Source organism: Agrilus planipennis, unplaced genomic scaffold (genome assembly GCF_000699045.2).
Source record: "Agrilus planipennis isolate EAB-ADULT unplaced genomic scaffold, Apla_2.0 scaffold60, whole genome shotgun sequence".
In the NCBI taxonomy this organism is placed as follows: domain Eukaryota; kingdom Metazoa; phylum Arthropoda; class Insecta; order Coleoptera; family Buprestidae; genus Agrilus; species Agrilus planipennis.
In genome coordinates, this window is record NW_020438877.1 from 586,792 (window position 1) to 603,245 (window position 16,454).

Genomic DNA, 16,454 nt, shown 5'->3' on the forward strand with positions numbered 1-16,454 from the left:
TTAGACAAAATTTGGAATATATATATATATAACGAGTTATGATTTATTTCGTGTTATTCAAGCACTTTGGAAGATTTAATTTTGGGTCCCTGTATCTTCTATTAAATTTCCTGTGGAATGTGGACAGACAAATAAATAAAAAGGAGCAGAAAGTTCGACTGTAAAATCACATCGAGACTTTTAAGATGGCTCTACTTTCTCGACGAAGCAATTGAATTTCCCTTTTTTCGTCCCTTTCGTGATTTCAATTTCAGCGGTGGGTAGGAAGAATGACAACGAGAGAATTTCGCATCAAATAAAAGTTTACGTATACACGCAGTTACTCGTATATCGTCATCGAGCAACCAACGTTTCGTATTTCGTTTATGATATCGACAATTTTGACCTTTCGTCCTCTTCGAATTTCATGCGTATATGTATCCGTGTTACATTGCATAGCCTTGTTGTGTATTTGTTACAGTCGTTTTTAATATTAGTAGTGGTGGAAATTGATTGCAGAAAATTATGGGATCACAAAATAAAACAATTGGTTTGGTGATTTAAATATGTAACTTTGAAAAGCAAAGAAAACAAATAACACTAGCAAAACGAATTATAACGAAGAAATACGTAAGGTAACCAATGACAAAATGAAAATTAAATAATAATTGCGAAAATACGTTCAAACACGTCCACGCACGCACTCTAAGTATCGACTACTCCAATCCTTCGCTACCAATCAACTACTGTTCATTGTTCAACTAGAACAGAGCCGGGCAAACTACATGAGTTAGTTTGAGTCACTCCATACCCTTCAATGAGTACGAGAGAGTAAGCAGTAATGACCCATATTGCTTTCTCTTTTTCTTCTCCCTTCCACTCCCATATCATCCCGTAGACGAGCAAAGCCTCTCACGCAACTTAAATAATACCTACGAAATTTTTCGTTACTACGTTCGCAATACTATTGGGTTTGGCTATGGAAGAGGGGACTTATCTACGAAATAGAAGGTATAAGAAAAGGAAATAACCATCTCACTCGCACTCGCAGGATCAATGAGGAGCTACTTTTTTATCTACTTACTTTAGAAATTCATGAGCTCCGGAATAATAGGTAGTATATTATATAATTAATAAGGTATGTAACTTTCGACAACAACGAACTTTTTCAAGGCCTACTATAAGTTTGTTAACGATCGTACCAAAAATTGCTGACATCCACAGTCCAGAAACTAAAATCTCTCTCTACTGAAAAATGTTATTCATTAGAAGATTTCTATGTTTAAAATATATAAAATAGTAGACTGTTTCTGTAGTTGTGTATCTCCACAATTTTTATCAATATCCAAGTTATGACTTAACAAAAAAAATCGAAGGTATTCAATATTTGCCGAATAAAAAAGTATCCAGGAAAACGAGCCGCGAGTAATTACATCTTTAAAAACACTCGTATTCCCGGGGGGCTTTCAAACAGTTGCCTACCCGAACGAAACGGGAAGGGTTGTTTCTGACATTGCAAATTCTAATTTCCTGCTCCCGACCGACGCACAGAATTAAACCGTAAATTCTGTACGCTCCGCGCCTTCGACGTAACAGTTTTATCTTGTTTCCTTTGAATAGGATATTGCCACGACAGCAGATATCAGCAGCAGGTATACAGATATATAGAACTGGGAGTGGTAAGGGGTGCAGTGAAGCTACCCGTATATCCTACGAAACCGATTCTCTCTGTCTCTTGCTCTCGACCACGTTTCGCATACCGTGATTAGTTTCGACTGTAAACACTTGGAAGTTACAAGCCCGCGAGCGAGACGATGTTTGCGCCCAATTAACAACTTTACTCACACGAAGTGGAAGAAATGAGATGTGGCCATCAAGGATGTCACGTGGGATTATTATGTACGTTCATTAGGGCGACCAGGTTGTGTAAATTGTAACGGTTCATTGTGCAACGGCGTCTGCCTCTGACAGTAATACAAAGTACATTGGCATGGCAACAGTGAGTTTAATACTGCGATTGTGTTTTAGATGTGATACACGTATACTGCAGTCAGGTGCACATGAATCTTAACAGTTCAAATGACCATCTCACACTGTAACATTCTAAACACTGCAAAGAATACCTTATGCTGATACATACGTCGAGAGAAGCTCAGAAGACAGAAAAACAACAATATCAAGATCAATTTCCTTATACGTCCAAGAATGTCTAAATACGATACAATGAATACCCAATGTGTATATAATATTTTCTGTAGCGATGTGACCTTCAGTTTGACCGGCGCAAAGTAGAAAAGAACAGCACTAGGCCAGAAAAGGAAGGAGACAACTCTCGGCCAAACTCTTAACCGGTGAGGAGCGTACGAGTATAATCCGTACAGTACTGCACGAAAAAATTGACCATTATATCCACTTCAATTGCATTACTCAAATGTGCTGTTATTGGTACCAATTACTACTGAAAATATCAATGAGATGTTTATTTATATATGAAGACATATTAATGGTTTTAACGCTTGTTTCCGACTCGCACTATTACTCATGATTGAACAGAACTTTTGGCAGGTAGTTTATGAAAAAGTATGTTTAATAAACAAGAGTCGAGAGTATAATGAGCTTTTTTCTTCCTACCTACGATTTTGCCAGCGCGCATCCAAGATATTGGAAGGGGCAAATCGCTAGAGAAAGTAAATGAAGTATACCTTGTGTGTAATAGAAATAAGTGCCGAGTTTTGGAGGGTGTAAACTAGATGCAATAAACCATCGTATGGTGAGTTCAGCAGCGTGCTTAAAGGCAAAAACTTTTTTTTGACAAAATCCATATAATTTAGAACCCGCAGCCGGTCCTGTGTGTGAATTGGAAACGTAGATGTCTAATAGGAATTGAATAGTATGATAAAATCTGCAGCTACAAGGATGGAGTAAACATTGCCGATTTTATCGAGCGACTAAGATAAACAAATAAACATAAACAATTTTGTACTAAAAATAATGTGGAGACTAAAACATTAAAAGTAGGGATATTACAGGCAGCACTATGCAAATGTGAGAACACAAAAGAAAGGCTGAAAATCAGTCTCAAGGGGACTTGTACTCGCTGCAAATGATAAGGATTCAGCATCGATATGATTCAGACCCGTAAATACGTATCATGTCACATTATTGTAACAGCTGTTTTACAGTGACTGAGCTACACACGGAGCTCTTATTCCTTTAGACAAAATTTGGACACCTAGCTATAGTCCCAAATGCTATGAATAAAACTGTGATGGTTCTCGAACTAATCAGGTTTGAAAAGTGCTGTTGTTATCAGCTTATCACTTAGTCATCAAAATTCTTAGTATAGCTAAGGCACAGTTTGGTTTGACTCTCACGTTCGACAATTCTCTTTTTTTGTATGCGTACCCATGCGTACCCTCTTAAATACGAAGACTTGCCAAGCTATACGTTCAAAATTAATGAACGTAATTGATGTAGTTTACTTGAGGCTTACAAAAATTAATGTCTAAACAAACACATAAATGTGACAAACGGAACGAAGTTCAACACAAACGACATTCAGTGTTGTCGGCTTTGCCGATAAAATGATATTGAGATTTGAAAGGGTGCTAAGTTCCATACAAGGTGTAGTCGAATTACATCCTTTGATGTTGAATTTACAGCTTGGTAAGTTTAAACACTCAATTAATTACGCTTAATGTGATAAATGTAAAAGATGAAACCGAGAGAATAAATTTGTAGAGGCAGAGATATTACAATTCATATACCTAATAAGGTAGAGGCATATTCGACTTTTGTTCGAATTTGCGAGAACTGACAAATCGCAAATCGGTCTAAGCTCGGTTTTTATAGTAGGGTTTGTCTATAAATTGGTTAACAAAAAATTCATCAATTTTTGACACTCTCCTCTACGTAACGGGATCGTAATGCGTGGCTTGAGTGAATTTAGACACGGTTCCTCCTGTGTAATCTACTCGAAAATAAGCTCCTGCATATTCTACTGTTTTTTTTTTTTTTGTTAATGTGAGTAATATAACAACAGCTTTAACAATACAATTTTGTATTTTGTTATCGGTACAATATTTCTTTGTTTATTATGAGTGGTTTCTTAGGTACACATTTTTTGCTTCCTCTTTTTTCCAGCTTTCCTAAAGTCAACTACCTATATACTCACCCGCGCCGAACATAACCTACCGGAATAAAATAGAAACTTATATAAAGGGGCATCCATTAATTACGTGAGGTATTTTTTGGTCATTTTAGACTCCTCCCCCCCTTAGGTGAGATTTAACGAGATTTGCCAGGACCCCCTCCCCTTACGTGAGATTGACACTAAAAATATTTTAACTTAATTTATTTTTATTATTCGGGAAAATAATAAATCGTTCAGGTATACTATAGTAAATTTATTTAAATTAAATAAAATTCAAAGTAAAAACAGATTAAAACACTTTTTTTTTTAATTTTTACTCAATCCATGGAGACTCGTGTACTTTATCGATCGAAATAATTTGACATATGTCATCTGGGATTTATGGTAGTGCAGGAAGAGACAGTCACTGGAAACGTCTACGTTTTCTTCATCTATCCACATTCGTCCACAACGCACAGCAGCTCTTTAGCACGACACTTAACTACACGCTTTGATTGAATCCTGACAAGAGTTTCTCGTCGAACTGCATGAAGAGCTGACCTGTGTTTCTGCAGCTTTACACACGAAGCAAAGTAAATGCCGCATGTCTTACAACATCTATTATCAATAGTTTTATCATTTTCTTTTAGTATCTGTGATATTCTATATTTTTTGAAGTTGACGAGAGATTTTCGATTATCCCCCCTCGGTTTAAATGAGATTTGGTGAGATTTCGTTGGACCCCTCCACCCCTCTATTGAGCTCACGTAATTAATGGATGCCCAATAAAAATGAGAGATCAACCCTCTTGAAACATGCTGTACAACACAAAATATTGTTGCAATATTTTCTTTATGAAGCGCCGTGGTCTAAATCAAAAGTGAACTCAATATTGGTTAGCGTTTATTTTTTTAAAAGACGGATGCAACGCAAAGATAAAATTGTTTCATGTGATCTTCAGTATCATTCAATAGCCTACAGAATTTTCTATGTTTGTACAAATTTATTTAATCCACGAGAAGTACTTACAATATTGTTTGATTGTTCGACTTTTATTCGTATTTTCTTTAACTTGAATGAGCTCCAATTGTATGGATCCCATTCTTTTCTTTGATACAAAATTGGGCCGCATAAAGATAAATGTAACAATAACGTAAAGTAAATTAAACGTAAAATTGCCGATGCTCTGGTCATTCGTAATATAAGAAGGCGTTCGTTATTTTCGAAAAGACAGATGAGAAGTCTCGAGGCAATCGGGAAAAGTAATAAAGGACAACGACGTCCGGAAGTGGAAAAGGTTCTTTCGTCCAATTGCCACTTATAATGAGCAATAGAACTTGTAACTGTTTTTTGTCGGGCGGAAAAGAGGATAAGTAGGTTCCTACCGTGAAATCTCGGAAAGTCCATCAATGAGCGTGTAAAGAATTTGGGGAAGTAAAAGACAATAATGATTCAGGTGTCAAACGACTGTCGATTTTCAAAAATCAACTTTATGATGGGAAACTACTTATAGAAATTCAATTTTGTTTAAGAGAAACTATGAACTCAACGCAGGTGCTCGACTTCAATTCCTATAAAAGCGAAACTTGTGGAGAAAGATGAAATTCTACAAATGGAGCTGTAAGCGCCATCTGTAGTACAATGTAACATTTAGTGGAATTCATTATGCTCAACAAGGTCCATTAAAATAGATGGTTATCTACTTGCTGAACTGAATTCACGGCGTAGCTCACCACTACGTGATAGGCACGTTACCAAAATCTAAGAAAGAAATTCGAAGTGGTCAGTGTTCTGTCGAAACTGTCAGACGCGGATCGCAATTTCGATCTTGTCGGATCTCATCAGCGCATCGCAGACAGTTTCGACAGAACACAGACCAACTCTACCTGCTGCCTTAACACAGCGCGTTTTATGAAAACCTACAAATGGCGCGGCAAGCGCCATCTGTAGTACAATGCAACATTTAGTGGAATTGATTATGCTCAACAAGGCCCATTTAAATAGATGGATATCTACTTGCTGAACTGAATTCACGGCTTAGCTCACCACTACGTGATAGGCACGTTACCAAAATCCAACAAGGAAATTCGAAGTGGTCAGTATTCTGTCGAAACTGCCAGCCGCGGATCGCGATTTCGATCTTGTTGGATCTCATCAGCGCGTCACAGACAGTTTCTACAGAACACAGACCAACTCTACCTGCTGCCTTAACACAGCGCGCGTTTTATGAAACCTTAAAAATAGCGTGATAAGTGCCATCTGTAGTACAATGCTACATTTAGTGGAATTCATTATGCTTGACAAGGTCAATTTAAATAGATGGATATCTACTTGCTGCTACCCGTGGATTCAGTTCAGCAAGTAGATCCATCTATTTAAATAGACCTTGTTGAGCATAACGAATTCCACTACCTGTAGCATTGTACTGCAGATGGCGCTTACCGCGCCATTTGTAGGATCTCATAAAACGCGCTGTGTTAAGGCAGCAGGTAGAGTTGGTCTGAGTTCTGTCGAAACTCTCTGCGACGCGCTGATGAGATCCAACAAGATCGAAATCGCGATCCGCGTCTGACAGTTTCGACAGAATACTGACCACTTCGAATTTCATTGTTTGTGGAGAAAGGCCAGTTCTCGTTGATGATTGTCCATCGATAGATGATGTAGTCGGTGTGTTGTACTTTTGGTGCAATAATTCAAAATAATACAAAATTACTTTTAATCTACACGATGCTCTATTAAACTGTTATGCGCATAAAATCAATTGATCTAACAAAGTGGCGAGAGGACGTTCATAAACTACCTACATCACAATGCTGGTAGGGGGAGTTGGAGTAACGGAATGAAATGTGACAGTAGAGTGATTCATTAAGTTGATGGATGTACGAACGCAGACGCGCGATGATCACAAAGCCTTATTAGTTAATTAGTAGTATATTTTATTTACTTTCTCTAGCTATGTGCCCCTTCCAATGTCTTGGATGCGCGCTGGCAAAATCGTAGGTAGGGAGAAAAAAGCTCATTATACTCTCGACTTTTGTTCATTAAAAATACTTTTTCATAATAGTGCGAGTCGAAAACAAGCTTTAAAGCTTTTAATACATATTCAAATATAGATAATCACCTCGTTGATATTTTCAGTAGTAATTGGTACCAATAACAGCACATTTGAGCAATGAAATTGTAGTGGATAAAATGGTCAATTTTTCCGTGCAGTACTGTACGGATTATACGCTCCTCACCGGTTAAGAGTTTGGCCGAGAGTTGTCTTCTTCCTTTTCTGGCCTAGTGCTGTTCTTTTCTACTTTGCGTCGGTTAAACTGAAGGTCACATCGCTACAGAAAGTAAACGATGTATAGCTCTTGTGTTTTCCTTCGGGGTTAATTTTATATTTTAGTCAATTGGTTTAAAATTGTTATTTTAATTAATGTCCTCTAATAAATTCATATTAAAAGTGTTATCTAAAGCTTCAGTACTTTTTTAAAATGAAAACCGTCTTCTCCTAAATAATAAATATGATCTCAAATTGTTCGCATGATCCTGTCAATAGTAATATCGGCTTTCAAAAATAATCAAATAGGTACCACCACAAATATAGAAATGTCTGCGTGACGTGGCAAGCAACGGAGGTATATGATCTACGTAACTAAGTGTAAAGGAAAAAACGATGAAAAAGGTGACAAAAATAGTGTTACGAAATATATGAACGACCCTCAGTGCTTGCCATCTGTTAAAACGTCAGTCAGACGCTAAAACCAGCAGAGTAAACATTGAATCAATCAGACCCCTCAAACATCTCAGTTCTAAACCGCAGGTTGTAAAACGCGATCAAGTTTACCAAATTCTGTAGGCAAAGGGTATTATTAAACTTTTTATGATTGCTTTTGTTACATGGATCGTGCTGCGTTAATGAAAAACGAGGATCAATTAGAAGATATGCTTAGAGCAGTTCGGTTAAATTTAATTTTCAGAAACTACTTAGTTGCAAATGAATTAGGCAAAAATTATACAACCGATCTTGATCAAAACGAGTTTTTTAACTATATACATCTTTTGGACTAGGTACTTCAACCTGGATTGTCATTTTAAATAAACAATACCTATAGTAGAATGAATATTCGGGCTATAGGGCTGTGGGTAAGTGAACTATTCTGTCCAGACGTTTCGTCAGCTACCGCGGCTGACGTCCTCAGTGGTAGTGCTGCGTTGACAACGTGAACGTAGATTATATCTCGAAGTCTCGATAGCGACAGGCAACAATACCTATCTTCAAACGAGTAGTAGTATGCTTAGATTTGCAGATGATATAGCAGTATTAGCATCTAGCAAGGAGGAGTTAGAGATACCTTTAATTAAAATGGAAGCGGTATTGACAAAAGAGTACTGTATGAAAATAAATAAAAGTAAAACAAAAATACTGGTATGCAAGGGAATAAAAAGTAGGAAAAGAGTGAATATAAAGGTAGGAGACGAAAAATTAGTAGAAGTGGCCGATTTACGGTATCTAGGAAGTCAGATAAGTTAGAGTTAGAGGATAGCGCAGGGTCGAGTCGCCTACAGTAAGAAGTCACTTCCATGCTCGTGAACGGTTAATTTAGAAGAAGATTATTGAAGGCATATGTTTGGAGCGCCGCGCTGCAAGAGTGCGAAGCATGGACAGTGGGCCCGGTGGAAAAGAAAAGGTTAGAAGCGTTCGAAATGTCCTGTTACAGGCGAATGATGAAGATACTGTGGATAGAGAAGGTTAGAAATGAAGAGGTACTAAAAAAATAGGAGAACAGATGACTCTATGGAAGTCAATAAGAAATAGGCGAGATAGGTTAGTAGGACATCTTCTCAGGCATCAACCTTTAGTCAGAGACATATCAGAAGCAGAAACGGAAGGAGAGGTAGAGGTAGACCTACATTAGATTACTGTTCGCAAATAGTTAGGGAAATGCGAGGATTAGGTACCTCAGGATAGGAAATAGTGGAGGAGAGTGTGCAACCAGTGTTCGGACTGACGACATTTTGATGATGATGATCTTGCAGTAGAAAAATTAAAAATTTTAGAATTGAATAGACTTTATCTTTTAGAAGATTTAAGTAGAAACAAAAAATCTTTTTTAGAAGGTTGCTCTGGACTGATCCCCATTTCTAACTCGATTAGGTACATCAAGCTAAAATTGCCTCACTTTACATACTTTTTGATCTATCTATGGAGAGCTCTAATATAATGAAATTATTATTACCTCACTTACCCACCGCTGTAGGTTCAAACTAAGTCCTATTTAACAGCTGACGTTTATTAGTTTCTTTTGCTATCTTAGTATAGTGGTGTTTTATTACTTCTTAAGGTTATTGATTAGCTAATCAAATGCAATGTTCCCGCTATCGTGACTTTTTCTGCAAAATGGCATGCTCATCTAAAAGGTTACCTAATTTATTAGACCCGAAAGGCATCGAAATAGTAGACCAGTTCCTAGAGAGTAATGACTGTTTATTTAGTGATGATAAAATCGGAGATCCATCATTTGAATCAGAACGTTCACCCAGTTCAGATTCTGAACAAAAAATTGATAATGTTGACTCACGTTATCAAGAAACTGAGCTGAAACAATAACAAAAATTCTGCACGAAACTTTCTCGTTAAATTGTTCTTTCTAAGTAATTTCTGATCACACTTAATTTTGTTTTACTCATCCTACCATCTGGATGCATTAATTATGTACTACAATTATATGTATCGCCAGCAAACATAGATCCGAATTTTAGTCTCTGTTGACTTATGGGCACCCTACGTAGTGCATAGTGGGTAGGTAATACGAGGGTGGATTGATAAGTTTCCGGCCTGACCAAGAAAAACAAGGTTTTTAAAAATTTTTTTTTTTTATTTCTCAACATAATCTCCTCCAAGGCTGATACATTTCTCATAGCGGTGTTCCAGTCTATTAATGCCATCTCTATAGACTGATTCGTCAAGCTCCTCAAAATAACCATTTACAGCTTCGATTACTTCTTCATTGTCCGCAAATCTCTTACCGCCAAGCCATTTTTTGAGATTAGGGAACAGAAAATAGTCACTCGGGGCTAGGTCTGGAGAGTAAGGAGGGTGCGGCATCAATTCAAACTTTAGATCGTTGATTTTAGCCGTCGCAACGATTGACGTGTGCGCTGGTGCGTTATCGTGATGAAACAAGATTTTTTTCTTCGCCAGATGAGGTCGTTTAATTTTCACCTCGTGGCTCAAACGTTGCAATAAGTCTGCGTAGTATTGACCAGTGATAGTATTACCCTTTGCAAGGTAATCAATGTATATAATACCTCTTGCATCCCAAAAAACAGTAGCCATAACCTTGTTCGCCGAAAAAATTGTTTTTGCCTTCTTTGGAGTTGGTTCCCCTGGTCCAATCCACTGTTTAGACTGTTCTTTGGTTTCAGGAGTGTAGTGGTGGACCCACGTTTCGTCAACGGTTACGAATCGACGCAAAAATTCGCTTGGATTACGCTTATACAATGACAAATTTGCGGTAGAAATGTTTTTTCGAATCAATTTTTGGTCGACTGTTAGCAAACGCGGCACCCATCTTGCACAGAGCTTTTCCATATGCAAATGTTGGTGCAAAATATGTTGCACACGTTCATATGACATCTTACAGGTCTCAGCTATCTCACGCACTTTCAATCTGCGGTCTCCCAGCACTATTTGATGAATTTTTTCGATCATATCTGGAGTTGTGACCTCAACGGGGCGTCCTGAGCGAGGCCCATCAGAGGTGCTCACACGACCCTTTTTAAACTCGGAAACCCACTGCTTAACGGTTGAATATGACGGGGAGGATGTCCCCAGTGTTGAGTCCATCTCTTTTTTAATTTCCTTCGGCGTTAACCCCTTCAAATAAAAGTATTTGATGACAGCACGATTTTCCTGCTTTTCCATTTTTACGAAAACCACAGAGGCGTCTTGTTCAGCGTGCTGTCAAACCTACACTAGCAAGGAGATCGGGCTGAAACTATAGCTACAAGCTATCCAAGGATGGTACTATAGAATGTCACCTCAAGGTAGGCCTAGTGGCGTCATCTCTTGGTTAGGCCGGAAACTTATCAATCCACCCTCGTACTCACTGATAGCCTGGCAGCACAATTAAAAAATTCAATAATACTGTAGAAACAATAGGTATATAAATGTAAATATAATTACGAATTTAGGGTGTTCAGAAATATCCTTTCACTTGTGCTATAAGATATTGTTTCTTTTCAAATTTCATTTTTATAGGTCAACGGGAAGTACACTGTAGGATATAGGTTTTGATTCCTTTGAGAATGTCAAATTATGTGGCATAAATGGCAGTATTTTCTGATTGAGTTGACGTAGACGTTAGCTTTTTTATAGCTGCAAGGGATTGCAGACCGATCATAGTATTTGATATTAATTTCAATTTGATATGCTTCGTTTACTTTCTCTAGCAATGTGCCCCTTCCAATGTCTTGGATGCGCACTGACAAAATCGGAGGTAGGGAGGAAAAAGCTCATTATACTTTCGACTCTTGTACATTAAACATACTTTTTCGTACAGTACTTGCCAAAAGTATTATTCAATCATGAAAATCACACTTCGTGTCAAAAACAAGTTTTAAAACCTTTAATATGTCTTCAAATATAAACAAACATCTGGTTGATATTTTCAGTAGTAATTGGTACCAATAACAATAGATTCGAGCAATGCAATTTTAGTGGATAAAATGGTCAACTTTTCCGTGCAGTACTGTACGGATTATACGCTCCTCACCTGTTAAGAGCTTGGTTTCCTTCCTTTTCTGGCCTAGTGCTGTTCTTTTCTACCTTGCGCTGGTGAAATTGAAGGTTATATCGCTACAGAAAGTAAACGAAGTATACCTGCACGTATTCCTGAGAAAACGGGTCTTGACAAACAGACAGACAGACAAACAGACAGATAGACAGACACGCAAACGGACGCCTAATTCTTAATAAAAGCGAGTATTTACTTACGTTTGACTTCATATTGCAATGTACATGTCTCTTGCTTTTCTGAAACAATTTAAAAGTAACGAAGTCTCAAAATCATTTAAACAAAGCGTAAAAATTTTAAATTACATTCTTAGACCAATATTACTCCATTATCTACATAAAAAATAGCTCAAGGTAAAGTATTTGTACTAATTTTCCTATACTAGGTCGTATTTCATGCATGACGACTCCTTTTGATGCATGATTGCTTGTAAGATAGAATAGAACCCTATGTTAAATTTTCAACTCGTTATTAGTGTATAACAAAACTTAAAGATGTTCTACGGGTTCCAACTCGCAAATGCAGTGTTTGAAATTGTTTGATTCATGATTAGTGGTGGAAATGGACGTCGGAAGTGTATAATTGGTTTTCGCGAAACTACTAGCACGTTCATTTCTAGGTTTGAGTTATAGAATTCCACAACTGTTAACGTGGCGTTGTAACATTGTTAATCTTTTCGCCTTAGCGCCGTTTCATACATCATACATGCAAGAACGAGCGATGGGACCACGGGTGCTAATCAAGTTAGCCGCGAGTTCGGACTTGGTGGGTGGTCCACGGTTGTAGCGGTGGTAGTAACAACGCCGCGCCGCGCCGCGCCACGTCGCGTCGTCTCGATCCCGTTGCGAATTTACTGTGAACCAAGTCGGATTGTTCACGGTATTACGCGTTTAGTAACGGTTATCTCTTGACGCATAACAAATTGCTGCAAAAGTTGAACTGTCTTTTTTTATCGTGCCAACCAACACGACGCAAAAGCGACGAAGCTGAAGCGCAGACCTTTCTTTTTTACATGAATTTCTAGCTAAAAGGGAGTCAGCTGCAGACAATCGGAAATATCAATAACTAATATTCTTTTAGTCGGACTTGCTGTAGAGATATAAGTAGATATTTTAGGTATATAATTTTATATGGCCTGTTTTATTTTATTATATTTTAATTTAATTAAGTCTTACATAACTAGTACTCACAGTCAATTATTGTATAAAAATTTTGTGACCTCTTATTTTTAATAAAAATGTAAGATAAGAAATCAAAGTATCAACTTATTTTGAAGTTACCTAAGTATATAATTTTCGAAGTAAAATTTATTATTTACCGCCAGATCCTCGACCGCTTGAAGGGTAAATTGCTCGAAAAGAAGAGAGTTACTGGTTGGAATTTATTTCCGCTTTCTTTACTCTGAAATGTCAATATTCTGTTGTCACCTGACATTCGTGAAAAATTATGTACGAACAGCGATCTTAGACAAATAAGCTATCGAAATTTGATTAGTAGGTGAATATGAAGAAATCATGCTATACCGAGAGTATTCTGAGTGCATCCGTTTACATGAATACACATACAGGGTGTTTCGGAAGTAAGTAGGTAGCTTGCAGGAGGTGATGGGATACAGAATGGTATCTAGATACTGAATTGAGCGCGCAAAAGCTAGTGCAGATCGCTAATGATTTGCACGATCGTGTGATGATCGCTGCAAATGAAACACGCCTAATGCCGAACTTGTTTGCGCAACTCAGAAATAATTTTAGTAGACGCTTTAACACAAGGAGTTCGAATTTTGAACAAATTTTTTTAGTATACATACGTATGCATGTTTGTGTTTACTGGTGTTGTAATTAATTATTATCGTAAAGAAACTAAAGTATCAACTTATTTTGAGGTTACCTAAGTATATAATTTTCGAAGTAAAATTTATTATTCAGCGCCAGATCCTCGACCGCTTGAAGGGTAAATTGCGCGAAAAGAAGAGAGTTACTGGTTGGAATGTATTTCCGCTTTCTTTACTCTGAAATGTCAACATTCTGTTGTCACTTGACATACGTGAAAAATTACTATAAAATTATATTGTTAACTAGGTAATAATTATCTACGAACAACGATCTTAGACAAATAATCTATCGAAATTTGATTAGTAGGTGAATATGAAGAAATCTTGCTATACCGAGAGTATTCTGAGTGCATCCATTTACATGAATACACATACAGGGTGTTTCTGAAGTAAGTAGCTAACTTGCAGGAGGTGATGGGATACAGAGTGGTATCTAGATACTGAATTGAACGCGGAAAAGCTAGTGCAGATCGCTAATGATATGCACGATGGTGTGATGATCGCTGCAAATGAAACACACCTACTGCCGAACTTGTTTGCGCAACTCAGAAATAATTTTAGTAGACGCTTTAATACAAGGAGTTCGAATTTTGAACAAATGTAGTATATATACGTATGCATGTTTGTGTTTACTGGTGTTGTAATTAATTATTATCGTAAAGAAACCAAAGTATCAATTTATTTTGAGGTTACCTAAGTATACAATTTTCGATGTAAAATTTATTATTTAGCGCCAGAGCCTCGACCGCTTGAAAGGTAAATTGCTTGAAAAGAGGGGAGTTACTGGTTGGAATGTATTTCCGCTTTGTTTACTCTGAAATGTCACATTCGTGAAAAATTACTAAAAAATTATATTTTTAACTAGGTAATAATTATTTATGAACAACGATCTTAGACAAATAAACTATCGAAATCTGATCAGTAGGTGAATATGAACAGATCATGCTATACCGACAGTATTCCGAGCGCATCGAATTACATGAATACACATATAGGGTGTTTCTGAAGTAAGTAGCTAGCTTGCAGGAGGTGATGGGATACAAAATGGTACAATTAAACGTACGGATCTTGGCGCGCATTCCAAATCTAAATCTGCTTGAATTATTTCCACAGGGTTGTATGCAATAGAGCGCGCAAAAGGTAGTTCAGAACGCTAATGATCGCCAATGATATGCACGACCGTGTGATGATCGCTGCAAATGAAACACGCCAAATGCCGCACGTGTTTGCGTGACTCACAAATAATTTTGATAAACGCCTTAAAACAAGGAATTCGCGTTTTGAACAAATTTTTTAGTATTCGTACGTAAGCATGTTTGTGTTTACTGGTGTTGTAATTAACTTTTTTTTAGTGGTAGGATAGAGCTATTGGCGAACAGCCCATAAAAAAAGATAAAAGCATAAAGTATATCTTGGCAGTATCTCAATCGTGGTTTGGAATTTAATATTAATTTACCTATTAATATTTACCTAACGTTAATTTTTTTGTGTTGTTAGTACCTTGTCGAGGTGTACTTTAAATAGTACTGAATACTATCAGCGATGAACGAAGTAATGTTTTAATTTTTATGGTTTTATTACAAATGTTTTTTTTTCTTAACCATGTTTTTTTACTGATCATGAGATCCTCCTTAACGTCTAGTTAACATGCTTCAAAGCGTGCTACTTATTTCAGAAACCCCCTGTATATTCAAGCTATCCTTTGTAAAAATTATGCGGAGCGGTAAAGTGTCGTCTCAATACAGCTTCACCGTATGCAAATGATCTATCATCATCTGATGAATCTTTGCTCTACTTTGTTTAGTACTTTACCATTTAATGATTACGATAAAAATTGTTCTACTTTTCTGTTCAAATAACTGTGTATATACGTAGTTTTATTGTCACAAATCCATTTTACGATGTGAAATATTAATCAGTGTTCAGCCGTAGAGGCCTTGACATGGTTGTAGAAATATAAGATCAAGGGATATTGTACGTATTTCTGGTAGCAATTCATCAACATGCTCATGCAATATAAAATACAACAAGTATTCTTATAAAACATGGATTTGCGGCAATGTTTCGCAAATAACTGACATTTGCTGAAACTAAAGTATTTCAAATGTTAGACAAGGGCCTTGCTGAAGTATCTCTTCTTGTCCAATTAAACTAACGATCTTATTTGATTCCATCAGCACGCCATAGACAATCTCGATATATCGCCTACCGAACCAAAGACGCTTTTTATGAGTAGATTCATATACAGCCATCATTTATCGCTTTAACCAATATCTAAATGATATCTGCTCAGAATCCAGTAACAGTTCACTTGCATACAGCAGGTAATTCTACAACCGTCGAGAAAGTATCGCACCTCCAAGCTAACCACATCATCTAAAAACGTCTTTTTTTTTAAATGGCGTATATACAGAACCAATAACTGTATGAACACAACATCTGACCACGAGAACCTGAGCACCATTTACCGTTATTTGCTACCTATATAATAAGTTATCTACCACGTTGTGGTTCGAAGTCGCCCTATGGGTCCACTCTTTACTCTAACTCTAGATCTACAATCACAAACTAAAATTTACACGTTACCATCATTTATCGTTAACCTTTCAGTTTATCTTCCTATGATTGTTTTTGCCGCCTTTTCCACCATTTTGTTTCGGAAAAATTTAACGTAGTTTGTCATGATGGTTTAAGTGTAATTTACATATATATATATGGAGAGCTC

General features: G+C 37.0%; 1 protein-coding gene and 1 long non-coding RNA gene across 2 annotated transcripts in view; one reads left to right on the forward strand and one right to left on the reverse strand.

Moving 5' to 3' along the window:
• The window catches only part of LOC112906718, a 19,739-nt gene extending 6,456 nt beyond the window's left edge, over positions 1-13,283 (reverse strand). The window contains exons 1-2 of the long non-coding RNA XR_003232529.1: positions 13,217-13,283; positions 12,099-12,137 (exon numbers count right to left, since the gene is read on the reverse strand). This is a non-coding gene — a long non-coding RNA (uncharacterized LOC112906718). The remainder of the gene's footprint in view (positions 1-12,098; positions 12,138-13,216) is intronic.
• LOC108735957 (protein amalgam-like) overlaps positions 1-16,454 on the forward strand; it is a 356,717-nt gene that overhangs the window by 130,795 nt on the left and 209,468 nt on the right. The gene's annotated exons all lie outside the window — the stretch shown is intronic.